Here is a 12776-nt window from a genome sequence, read left to right as displayed (position 1 = left end):
CAAGACTTAGAGGGCTAAATGAGAATAATCGTGCAGATTAGATACCCAGAAAATAATAGTTAACATTTACTGAAGTGCCCCAACCATCGTTCTGAATATTTTTATGTGGGTTCATTCATTTAATCTTCGCAAGAACCCTACAAAGAAGGTACTAGTATCATCTGCATTGTCCAGAATTGAGGTGCAGAAAGGTAAGGCTGCTTGCCAAGGTCACGCAGCTGAAGGATGCAGGGTTAGGACTCAAACCCAGTAGCCTGGTTGCAGACGGACAGCTCTCAACCAGTACGCCCTGGGTGCATACAGCAGGCACTCAATAAATGCTGGTTTCTTTCTTCCTTCTTTTTGCTTTTTTCTCCTCTTGCTCTCTGATCCCTGCCTGCCTCCGCTTGGGACCTGCCCAGACCCCAGTCCTAAATCCAAATGTTCTAAGACCCAAAGGTTTCACCTGGTGCGGACCAGCACCCAGATGCTTGACCGAGTTTTTTTTTTTTTTTTTTTCCCGCCCTATTCCATTGACCCAGCCATTTCTGGTCATTGACATGGGGCTGGCGTGTTCAGGTTTACCCTCCAGGGTCCCATGGGTCCCAATACCTTGGGGAACGATGACCCTGTCATGGGTCAAGGTTACAGGTAACACATCCTGTCATTAAAGGCACGGGAGGGCAGAGGTTCCAGGGTGTCACCCCCATTCAAAACCTTTGCTTTGGGGCAACGTTCCCCGGGGGCTCTCCAAAACCTCTCCCGCACTGATCCTTCTCTATGCTCTCAGCAGAGGACTTTGCTGGCTCAGCATCGACACCCTGGAGATGAGAAATGGCCTCATCATTAAACCTCAGCAATTTCTTCTCCGGGCTACGTTTTCATTCCCAATAAATCCCTGATGCCCCACAACCAGGCCACCAGCGGGTCCCCACATTCTCCACCCTGCGTCTCTCAGTGGGCCAGACATAGGTACGCGTTTGGGGGTGTTATCTACCACTGGGAGGAACGTGAGCGACCTTTACAGGTGGTCCCTGGCAAGGGAGAGCAACTTGGCAGGCGAAGAGGTTTGGGTGTTGATCCGAAGTTGGGGGACCTGCTTCAGAGCAGGAAATAATCCAGCCCGAGCAGGGGTCGGGGCGGGGCGGGGGGGGGACGCGGCTGGATGGGTGTCTGGAGAGACCCTTGCAGGTATGTGGGTTTGCTAGAAGCAAGGAGACGTTGCAGGATCTGAGCAGAGGCCTCAGGGCTTCCCTTAAGGATGACGGAAAAGCATGCCAGGCACCTGGCTCTGGGTGGGTCCCCCGGGTTCGGGGACTCAAATGCCATGCCGGTGGTTTATTTGGGAGGTGGTTCCAACTGGGAGGGTGAGAAAGTGAGAAGGGATGAGACGGGAGGCAATCAAAGATATTATGAAAGCAGCTGGCATCGTGTCCAACCAGACTCAGTCCAACCGGACTCAGTCCAACCGGAGCTCATCACCTGGGGTGCCCGGGTCTACGCAGACCATGCGGAATCCTCAGGGCGAGTCCAGGGGAGAGAGGCCCAAGTGTTTCTATGCCACTGGTGAGGGCTGCCTGCCTCCTTCTAGGGCCAGGGAGAAAGTAAACATGCTTCCACAAGTAGAGGAAAAGGCTCAGTGGGGGCTGGACCAGACCCTGACTGTGGGAGACATTCACCCACTTTTAGTCGCAACCTCTTGGTGGGGGGTTAGTGTTATCACTGTGTTTCCCAAAGTGTATTCCAGGGAACCCTACTCCTGTGAGAGGCTCTGATGGGGAGAAACGGGATGTTGTGGTTGGAGCACGTGGGAAATACTGATACACTCGATTCACTATACCCAGGACATCATAAGGGCCTGATAAGTCCTGCAGGAAAGAAATTGGTTTCATTTTGTTTGACCCAGGGTTTTGTCAGGGTTCCTCCAAGGTTCGAATCCAGTCCAGCAAAACTGGGCCACGCAGGTCACTGGAATCTTAACCCTTCTGAGCTGTAGGAAGATCACGTAGGACACTGTCCGATCGAACTTTCCACAGTGATGGAAACGTTCTGTGTCTGGCCTGTCCAATATGGTAGCCACATGGAGCTTTTGAGGATTTGGGATGTGGCTACTGTCACTAAGGAACTGGTTTTTTACATTTTACTTAATTTAACCTTAAACAATCCACATATGGCTCGTAGCTAACTTATCGGACAGCCTAACTACACCATCTAATTTTTGCCTGATGCCTGAGTTCACTGTGGAGATTGAACCAACTGGACACAGTGACAGGTGTAGAAGGAGCCCTCCATAAACCATGGTCTGCCTCCATTTATTGAGCGCCTACTGTGTGCCAGGCATCACACCAATCGTTCGATTTAATCCTCCAGCAACCCAGGGAGGTGGGTACTCTTGTTATCAAACCCATTTTTCAGATGAAGAAACGGAGACGGGGGGGGGGGGTCCTCAGTGATTTGCTCAAACTCCCACAACAAGAAGTAATCCTGGGTCCCGGATTTAGCCTGCATCTGTCTGACTCTCAAGTCCCATAGGTGTTTGCACAGCCCAGACTTCTAGAACAACCCTCAGCACCAGCTCGAGGACCCAGCCGTGAGATCCTTCCACCTCTCCTTCCTCCAAGGGGGCATGTCCAGGCTGAGAAGGCACTCGCTGCACCATTTTTAAATGCCCGCTGACCACGCGGTGAGCATTGGACCGCACCCTGCATAGTCAGGGAGGTGGGGAGCCACAGAGGTCACAGGGGCGCCCCTTGGGGAGATCCCCTTCTACTGGGGGGCAGCAGGCAAGTAAACAGTTACCCACAACACAGCAAGATAAGACCCCCGAGAAGAACAACCTTCTCATCTCCTTCCCACCACCCCTGCCTGGCCCGGCACCGCCTCCAGCCTCACAAAGCCACCGGGAGGCCCCCTCCCCCTGACGGCCAGCCAGCGTCTTGTGCCCAGCAAGCCAGGGTACATGATCTCATACCTTTCATCCCTTGCCGAGTTCAGATAGATCTCCCCCCGCCCCTCCCTCTACAGCTGAAAGTCGGCAGGTCTAGCTAGGGTTTCTACCACTTATGCAGCTCATGAATATTTAACAGCATCTGCCGTGGAGGCGATAAAGCCCTACCAATCCTTGACAAATATGGCCTAATCTTTTCAATTTCGGGGTGCAAATATGCCTTCTGAGTCCTGTTTGTCACCTAGATTAATGGCCCAGGGTCCCATAATCCTTTGGTGCTAATTCAAGTGGTGGCTGGCCGGCGTGTGCCTGCCAGGGGGATGCTGGGATACACACACACACACACACACACACACACACACTCACCCACACACACGGAGTGATTAGTCATCTGAGGATTACTTGTAGCCTGTGCGCGTGTGTGGCTATCGTGTGTGCGGCTTGTGTCTTTGTGTGTCACGACCGTTTACAAATGTTTGGGTGTGTGTTTCCAGAGAGAATCATCTCTGTGCCTGTGTGTATACTCCATCGGTAGGAGTGCCCGCGTGTGCCCGCGTGTCCTTACGCTGTGAATACTGTGTGGGCGTGCCTGAGCATCTCTGGGCAGGGGGCTGAGGCACGTCAACCAGTTGAACTTTCGATCTGATTTCTTTCCCCCTCGTGCAGGTGGTGACAGAGAGGAAGTAGATGTTTTCCAGCGATGAGGAAACCACAAGGAAATATCGTCGACAGGGACAACTCCTCTGCAAACATATCTGCGTTCTGTCTGAAAAGCAACCACACATCCCACATCCTCCGGGGCCATCTTGGTTTCGAAGGTTCTGTATTGCCATCCCTATGAGATGCGCGATCAGATGTCCATAGAGAATATCTGGACCCCACAGTCTAGGAGAAGAGATAAAATGGGTGTGTGTGTGTGTGTGTGTGTGTGTGTGTGTGTGTGTGTGCAAACTGCAACATTTCACCAAAATGTTGCACTGAGACCACGTGGGTCTGGCCTCTGTTGATATTCTCACCACCTCCATAGTCATTTTCCCCAAATCTCTTCTCAGCCCAGCAGGAAGGAGCTGGGGAGGGAGAGGTATGAGCCCCCTTCCAAGAGCCCAGCTGAGTCACCAAGAAAGACCCGATCCTTCACCCTTGGGTCATTGGCATCGGTGCCACTCACCTACGAAGGCAGTGTGGCAGGTGGACGGGGGCAGCCTGGTCCGGGGTGGGGCCAGGAAGGAGGGAGTCATGTGCAAGGGACAGGAGCTTGGACCCAAACTGGAGACCAATGTAGGATGTCCACCCTCACAGCACGACAAGACTCCTTCGCGTGAAACAAGCCTATGTTCAAACATAAGGACAGGGGGCGCCTGGGTGGCGCAGTCGGTTAAGCATCCGACTTCAGCCAGGTCACGATCTCGCGGTCCGTGAGTTCGAGCCCCGCGTCGGGCTCTGGGCTGATGGCTCGGAGCCTGGAGGCTGTTTCCGATTCTGTGTCTCCCTCTCTCTCTGCCCCTCGCCCGTTCATGCTCTGTCTCTCTCTGTCCCAAAAATAAATAAACATTGAAAAAAAAATTTAAAAAAAAAGAAACATAAGGACAAAAATGCCCCCGTCCCAAGACAGAAGCAATATTTTCGTCAGCACCGAATAGAGAGTCTGTGCACAGCACGGCGTTTGTGCCTGGCCTTGTTCTGTGCTGAGGATGTTGACTTTCAGAACAGGACCCCTCGCCCCCGAATAGGGAAGACAGCCTAGAACCTGGAGACCAGAGACGCAAGGTTCTAGCTGCGGTGGCAGGAACAGCGGGGGTTTCGTGGGAGCTCCCGGCCCTTAGCAGACACAGCAAGGGCTGAGTATACGTTTCTGCAAAATAAGAGAGCCTTGTAGGCAAACTGACCAATCCCACCAAAACGGGTCCGAGAGAGGAATGAAACCCAGGAAATGCACCCAGTGGTTAGCGGCCTTGGCGTTGGAAGGAGATGGGCCACGTTTCCACATTTGAATTCTTGCTCAGACACTTCAAAGTTGTGTGATTCCAAGCAAATCATTGCCCTTTTCTGTAGCTCAGTTTCCCTAGACATAAATGGGGATACTAAGCCATATGCTTGCTCCCAGGGAAAGATTGTGAGAATTACATGCCCGACACATGGTTTGTACTCATTAGCTGTTGTTGTTACATTATTATTATTACCTGCAGGCCGTGCTGGTGGTGTTCCGTCCCCCGCTTCATCCTGTCCTCCTTTGAGGCTAGAGAAATTCCGAGAGTTAGGGATGGTTAAGGAACTTGGCCCACAAAACTCCATCCTCTGTCCTAGGCAATGGGGCAGAGGGTACCACGTCCAGATCCTTCTCCCGTTTGTAAGAAAAGGTTGGATCAAGAAGCCCCTGAGCCTTTGCAACAACCAGCATCCCCACCTTCTAGAGACAACCCCCCCCCCCCCCCCGCCGGGGAATGGCTTCCTCCAGTCATCTCAGCACGTTCCCTCCAAATAAACAGGTCCTTTCCTCCATCGCTGTCCAGTTGGTCCCACGAGGAGGCTCAGACTCTGAGGATGCAAGGACTCAGGGGGCTCAGGAGGTGGTCACAGAAAGGGCTGCCCCTCTGTGAGCTGGGAACAATCACCCTGTCCCAAAGCAAGAGGCATCCACAATAACACTTCGAAGAACCGGGGCTGGATGTGTGTTTCTCAGCTTTTTGATAAATATAAAATCTCCTTCCTCCCCACCCCAAGAACATGTGACAGCCTGCTCACAAACAGGTGAGAATTCCCTCCCTGCTGCCCATGCACCCCCACAAACCAAGGAGATTCTCTTTGCCCTTATATCTGGTAGTCTGTGCCAAGAAGGCAAAAGACCCAGTTCTCTTCCCAGCTGCTACTGGTTTTTCAAACCGCACCCACCCTTCTCGAGGACATTCTCCCCAGCAACCAATCCACCCACAACCTGAATCAACAAGCTCTATATTTACCTCTTATGTCCTGGAGCACAGAGACCAAGGCCAGAGGAGCTCTGGGGGACCCTCTGGGTATCTCTCCCAGCCTTTGAAAATGTCTAAATGTGAATATACTAAATGCAGATATACTAAAGAAAGCCAGACTATGTAAGCAATCATTGTTTATTATTGAAGGAAACTTGGATGTTGCATGATTAGAGCACAGTGGTTATGATGGGCCGCCCCCAAGATGGCCACCCCCAAGATGGCCGCCCCCAAGATGGCCCTGATGTTCCCTGCCTGCTGGTGTTCATGGCTTGTGCACTTCCCACCTCTTAAGAGTGGGCTGAACCTACTGACTCACTTGTAATGAATAGAATTGGCAAGAGAGATGTCATTCCCAAGATTAAGTTGGAAAAAGACTAGGATTTCTGTCTGCTCCTCCTCTTAGATCCCTAGCTTTGGGAGAAGCAAGCTGCCACATTTTGAGCAGCCCTATGGAGAGGCCCATGTGACAAGAAACTAAGCCTCCAGCCAACAGCCAGAGGGAACCTGCTGGTAGCCACATGAGCAAGCTTAGAAGTGGAGTCTCCCCCAGTCGACCCTTGAAATGACCATGGTGCAGAACCACACCTTGATTTCAGCTCGCAAGGGCCCCTGAGCCAGAGGTCCCAGCTAAGCCTACTCCCAGATTCCTGACCCCCAGAAACTGCAGGGTAATAAATGTTCATTATTCTAAGCCATTAACTTTGCAGGAATCTATTATACAGAAAGAGATAACTAATACAGTAGTTGGGCATAGACCATAGAACCAGCCTACCTAGGCTCAGATCCTGGCTCTGCCATTTTCCTGCTGTGTAAACTTAGGCAAATCGTTTAATCTCTTGGTGATTCAGTTTCCTTGTCTGTAAAGAGGCCATCATGGGCGCCTGGGTGGCTCAAATGGGTAAGCATCTGACTCTTGATTTTGGCTCAGGTCACAATCTCATGGTTTGTGACAGTGAGCCTGCATTGGGCTCTGTGTTGACAGCATGGAGCCTGCTCTGGGTCTCTCTCTCCCTCTCTCTCTCTCTGTTCCTCCCCCATGCTCTCTCTCTCTCTCTCTCTTTCTCTCTCTCAAAATAAATAAATAAACTGAAAAAATGTCTTAAAAAAAAAAGAGGGCATAATAATATTACCTACCTCAGAGGGCTATTGCAAGGATTAAATATACTAATCTACATAAAGCATTTGGTACACAGAATGCATTCTATGACAATTGGCATTACTAATATTGTTACCTCTGAAGGCCTAAGTCTCGGATAGTGCAGGTGGCATATGGAGATGGGGGAGACACTCAGTTGACCTGGGGAAGGTCCCATCCAAACCAACAGACTTCAATGCATAGGACAACTTACTACCTGCACTACATCTGATACACCGTCCAATAACAACCAACTTATAGTTCCGGACTTAGCCATGGACACTATATGTATAACAGCATCAGTCCTGACAACAGTCCTAAGAGACAGGGCCTGTGGTAGATTATTTCCAAAGATGGCCAGCCACCAATCCCTTCCCTCCCTGTGCATCCATGCTGTCCCTCCCATCAGGAGGTGAGGAGTCTCTTTCCTGGTCTTGCCTCTTGACTTGCTTTGACTTGTGGAATGACTCGTGGAAAGAAAGGGTGTTTTGAGGGTTTCAAGCCCGGGTCTTAAGAACACTGAGAGCTTCTACTTTTTCCTCTTTGAAGCCAGACTCCATGTAAGAAGTCTGACCACCCTGAGACCACCACGTTGTAAGAAAACCCCAGCCAGCCATGGTAAGCCAGAGGTCACATGAAGGGACACTAAGGCACTGGACATGTAAGTGAAAGCTTCTTAGACCTTCTAAGGTTTGCAGGCCCAGCTTCCGTACAAACACAGCCACATGAGTGACCCTAGCAGAGGCCACATTGGACAGAAGAACTGCCCCACTGAGCCTGGTTAATCTACAGAATTATGATAAATAATAAATCGTTGTTTTCAGCCACTAAGTCTTGGAGCGGTTTCTCTTATGGCAATACATAACTGAAACAGCAACTAAAATTTTATTTTCTGTTCTACAAATGGGTAAACCGAGGCTCAGAGGAATGAGGTCACTTGACTAAAGCAACATAGCTACTGGGGGTGGTACCAGGGTCTGACCCCAGAAAGTCTGACTCTCACAAATCTAAACACACTATATTATACAGCCCCAAGGCCAAGCATGAACTGTTCCTCCTTCAGGAGGCCTTTCTAGCCTACTCTGAGGATGCTTATCATGGATAGAAGCCTTTGGTCATGTGTCCAGTGGTCCCTCCTGGATTATATGTATATCTGTCACACTTTTCCAGGACAGTGAATTCTTGATCTGAACCCCCAGCACATGGCAGGTGCTCAGAAAGTATAGGTTGGGTTGATTTGTAAGGCATTTTATAATTTTCAAACCCCCTCTTCAATTTATCCATTTGGCTGTCACCAAAACTCAATGGAGACACAGGACAAGGAGAGATGGCCTTTTTGAGTTGATGAGAAACATTAACTGGGATCACAGAACAAGTGAGTGTCCGAGCTGGGCCCAGAGTCTGGATTTGCCAAATCCCAAGCCACTGGCCAAAGGATGCAAACAGATGATTCCAACAAAGAAAAGACAAATGACCTGGCACGTGGTCTGTGGGCAATGTGTAGCCCATGGTTTCTCAGTCTTGGCACATTTGGGACCAGCTCATTTTGTTGTTGTTGTTGTTGTTGTTACGGGAGGCTATACTATGAATTGTAGGATATTTAGCAGCATCCCTGGGTTCTACCCACTATATTTCAATAGTACCATGCCTCCCTATTTTGGAGACAATCAAAAATGTCCCCAGATATTGCCAAATGTCCCCTGGGGCCCAAATTATCACTAGTTAAGAACCACTGGTGCAGTCTTACTAATAATCAAGGAAGAGCCATTAAAACTTTGAGATGACATATAAAACTATCACTATTTTAAAAAATCATAACCACCAATGCTTGCAGTGTTGCTGGTAAGTGGTGCAAGCAAGCTTCATTTACAGTAGGGTCAGTTGGTATAAGCTTATGGAAATCCATTTGTAGCAACAGTCATGGAAACGTTTATGTCATTCCATGTAGTAAATCCATGTATCAGTCAGGGTCTTAAAAATCAAATTCTTCCCAGGATCATTCAAATAAAAAGAATCTAATGGCAGAACTGCTTATGGAGCTACAAGCAGGATAAAGAGAACCAACAAGAAAGGTTGAGGAACCCAGAGGCTGGCAACAGTGGGGCGTTGTCCCTCCCCCAGTGCTGAAGAGGAGGAAATGGTGTTAGGCAAGCTCAGGGAGGGTTGAAGAGGGACCGTGGAACCTGTCGTCTGGAAAGACAATCATGGCCCAAGACAGTGCAGAAGCAGGGAGGAAGTGGGAAGAAGTACTCCAACCTCTCTCCTACCTCCAGTCTCCTGCAGACTTCCATTGGCCAAACCCAATGTAAGACCAAACCAAGGGAGCCTAGGAAGTCGATTCAGCAGGGGTCAGCCTCCCGAGGCACAGAGCATGGCAGAGAAAGATAGAGAATAAATGGGTCAACAGGTAATAACTAGCACCCCCTCAATGCATTACACCCTCCTTTGCAAATTCATTCGAAGAAAAACAATTCCTCAGAAGTCAAAAGATAGATGCACAAAGGTGTTTGTGCGGTGTTATCTATAACGCCCCAAACTTACATGGGAAACGAACAGCTCACAATTCAGTGCTTTTTCTATCACGTAACACCTCCCCCCCACCCCCCTGGACATCCCTGCTCCAGAAAGAGGCTTCGTCCCTTGCCCCACGTACCCCCTGGGATTTCTCAGACCTGGGAGAGGAATGGAGGCGTATTTTACTTTGATTCCAGAGCTTTGTCCACGGGATATTTTCCCAAGGCTGCTGCGTGGAGACTAAGGTCACATGTGCTTCTGGAGGGCTGGGAAACTTTCCGAAGAATGAGCTCCTGTTGAATGGCTGCCAGCACAGGGCAAGGTGAAGGTGGCAACAAAAGCTGGGGTCCCTGCTTCCCTCCATTCTCTCCAGGACATCCATTGAACGGAGACAAAGCAGACCAACTGCTCCAGCTCCGCAGTGCCAAACATGCCTTAGCTTTGGGAGGCAGAAGCACATCCATGTTGGGGAGGCTCCTCTCTCCCGCCTGCAGGATGCCGCGTCTCCTGGCTGCAAAACCAGGGCAGGCAGACTCCTAACAGGAAGCGAGCAGGGACTCTGCCCACATCACATGCACTGTCTCTTTAAGCTTCATCCTGGCCTTAAGAGGTTTGTTGTAACACCTGCCTTATGGATGAGGGAGTGAGGCTGAGAGAGGTTAAGTCATGGCCCGAGGACACGCAGCTAGAAAGTGGCAGAGCTGGGGCTGCATCTCCAGGCCATATGCTCTTAACCTTGGAGGTCTCCATACCCAAGAAATAAATCATTATGGAATACATACTTCTGGTGGGAAAGGGACAAGATGCTTTGAGTGATACTAATAGAAGAGGCTTGTTTAGGTTTTTTTTAACGTTTATTTATTTGAGAGAGAGAGAGTGCACAAGCGTGAGGAGGGGAGGGGTAGAGAAAGGGGGAGACACAGAATCCGAAGCAGGCTCCAGGCTCCGAGCCGTCAGAATAGAGCCTGGCACGGGGCTCAAACTCATAAACCACGAGATCATGACCTGAGCTGAAGTCAGATGCTTAACCAACTGAGCCACCCAGGCGCCCCAAAAGAGGCTTGTTTAGAGAGAGAGGTCAGGGAGGACTCCCTGAGAATTATTCAGCTTTTTCAAGAACCATGGGAGGAGCATTCACAGGCAAGGGAACAGCAGGTGCAAAGGCTCTGAGGCAGGAGACATGTTAATATGCTTAGAGGAATTGAGAGAAGGCCAGCGTAACTGGAGTGATCAAGTTTACACCTCTTCTATTTGCTCAGATCTTGTGATCAGTTGCAAAAATGGCCACAAAATCTTTGCTGCCCTCCCACCAAGAGATGGGAGTCTATTTCTCCCTACTCCCTCTCACATCTAGACTTGGCAGTGTGACTTGCTTTGGCCAATGGGACCTTAGTAAATATGCCACACGCAGAGGTTTTTAAAAGTGCTTGTGCATGAGGGCTTGCTGTATCGTGCTATTCTTGGGAATCCTGAGATCAGATCACCAGGCAAAAGATCCCGGGCAGGCCTGCCAGAAAATGAGAGACCACGTGGGGCAGGAGTGAACAGCCCTCGCTGAGATGCCCTGTATCAAACAACCTATTGGCTGCCAGACATGCGAGTGAGGCCATCCTAGACCATGCAGCCCCAGGTGAGCTAGAACAAACCAGAAAAGCCATGGCAGCCACCCAGCCAACCCAGCCAACCCACAGAATCAAGAGCCAAATGCAACCGGTGTAGTTTTAAACCACTATGTTTTGGGTCAGCTTGTTACACAGCAAGCACTAACTGATACACCCATCTCACCAGTTCCCAGGGTTAGATTTTTCTTTTCCTTTTTTTTTTTTTTTGGAGTAATTTTTCACAAAGGAACTTTTCACCCCCTAACCAGATTCTCTAAGCAGGAAATCGAGGTAATGAAATGAGTGTTGGTGGTTGCCGGGCTCACTCAGCAGCTGAGTGATGCTCACCTATATGCGTGTGAGATTTAAATCCCTGCCTCAATTAAATTACAAGTCACTACTTGTGTTGCACAAGGGCCCCAGATCACTCTGTTGGATCTGCTAATACATCTCCCGATTCCAGGGATTCCAGTCTTTTAAGCACCTACGATGTAAGTGCTTACAGTAAGCCCATTACTGTAAGGTATTCTAGGGGTACAGAAAAAGCAAACGACACTCAATTTTGGCTTTCAAGGATCGGAGACTCATTCATGGGGTGGGGGTGAAGGGATTAGGGAAGAGTGCAGAGCCCTTTAAAAAAAACTCTCAAACTGCTGAGTCAAGGGCTGAACTTTATATTATGCTTAGATGATGCAGTATTTAAAATATAATAAATGTTAACATCTTCGGTGGGCCACATTATCCCAGATATATTCCATTCGTCCCCTCAGATCCATTCCCCACTTTTTTTTCCTATCCTGTCCTGGTCCCAGGAAGTTGACCTGTGTGGACTCCGATGAGCTCCCTTCCCTCTGGTTCACAGATGCAGTCAACCAAGGCGAGGCTCCAGCAGGAGACTGGAAGATGAGAAAAGTGGAACATTTCCTCTGGAGTTCTGCTCCCTGCGGTCTCCCTGCCCACCCCCGGGCCTGGAAGTGACCGTGGCTCTCCTGCTGCTCCTGTTAGGTTTCTCCTCTCTCCTTTTGGCCCCTCTCTACCCTCCCACACCTTCGTAATTCGCTCCTTGTAAATAAACAACGTTGGATCGTCCTCATTTGAGGATGCCATCTATTTCCTCCTGCGGGTTGTTGGGACCTTGTCGGGATTCTCAAACACTCTCCAGTTTGCTACAGTCCCCACCATTCCCTATTGTCCCCAAAGGAACCTGACTGGCCACCTCTGTGTCTATTACCAGCCTGGCTGCTCCATTCGTTTCAGTCTGAGACCCCCCAGCCATTGCTAAGTCCTGAGGCAAGAGGGATTCCACTTGAAGAGACCTGAATAGGGAGAGGATAGGGGATGAGTAGGATCTGGAAAGGGGAGGAAGAGAGTGTCAGTCATGCCACATGAAGGCCTCAATCTCCCTTCCCCAGGATCAATGTCCTCCTGAAGCCCCAAGACCAGTGAGGGCTGCAGGGCTCTCTCCTTCACAAGGGGCCCCCTCTGGGTCTGGGACGAATCCGGTCCTGGAGGTGCACCTGCTGGGAGCCACGTGCTCCCCCAGCCAGCCCACTGAGTCATTTGCACCAGTGCACACCCAGAGTAGAGGCAAGGCCTCTGTGATTGCGAAAACAAATCAACAAAAGGGCTGG

Source organism: Puma concolor, chromosome D3 (genome assembly GCF_028749965.1).
Source record: "Puma concolor isolate L17-30 chromosome D3, mPumCon1.1.hap2, whole genome shotgun sequence".
Classification (NCBI taxonomy): domain Eukaryota; kingdom Metazoa; phylum Chordata; class Mammalia; order Carnivora; family Felidae; genus Puma; species Puma concolor.
The sequence above is the reverse complement of the archived record's forward strand: the minus strand, read 5'-3'. Positions refer to the sequence as shown.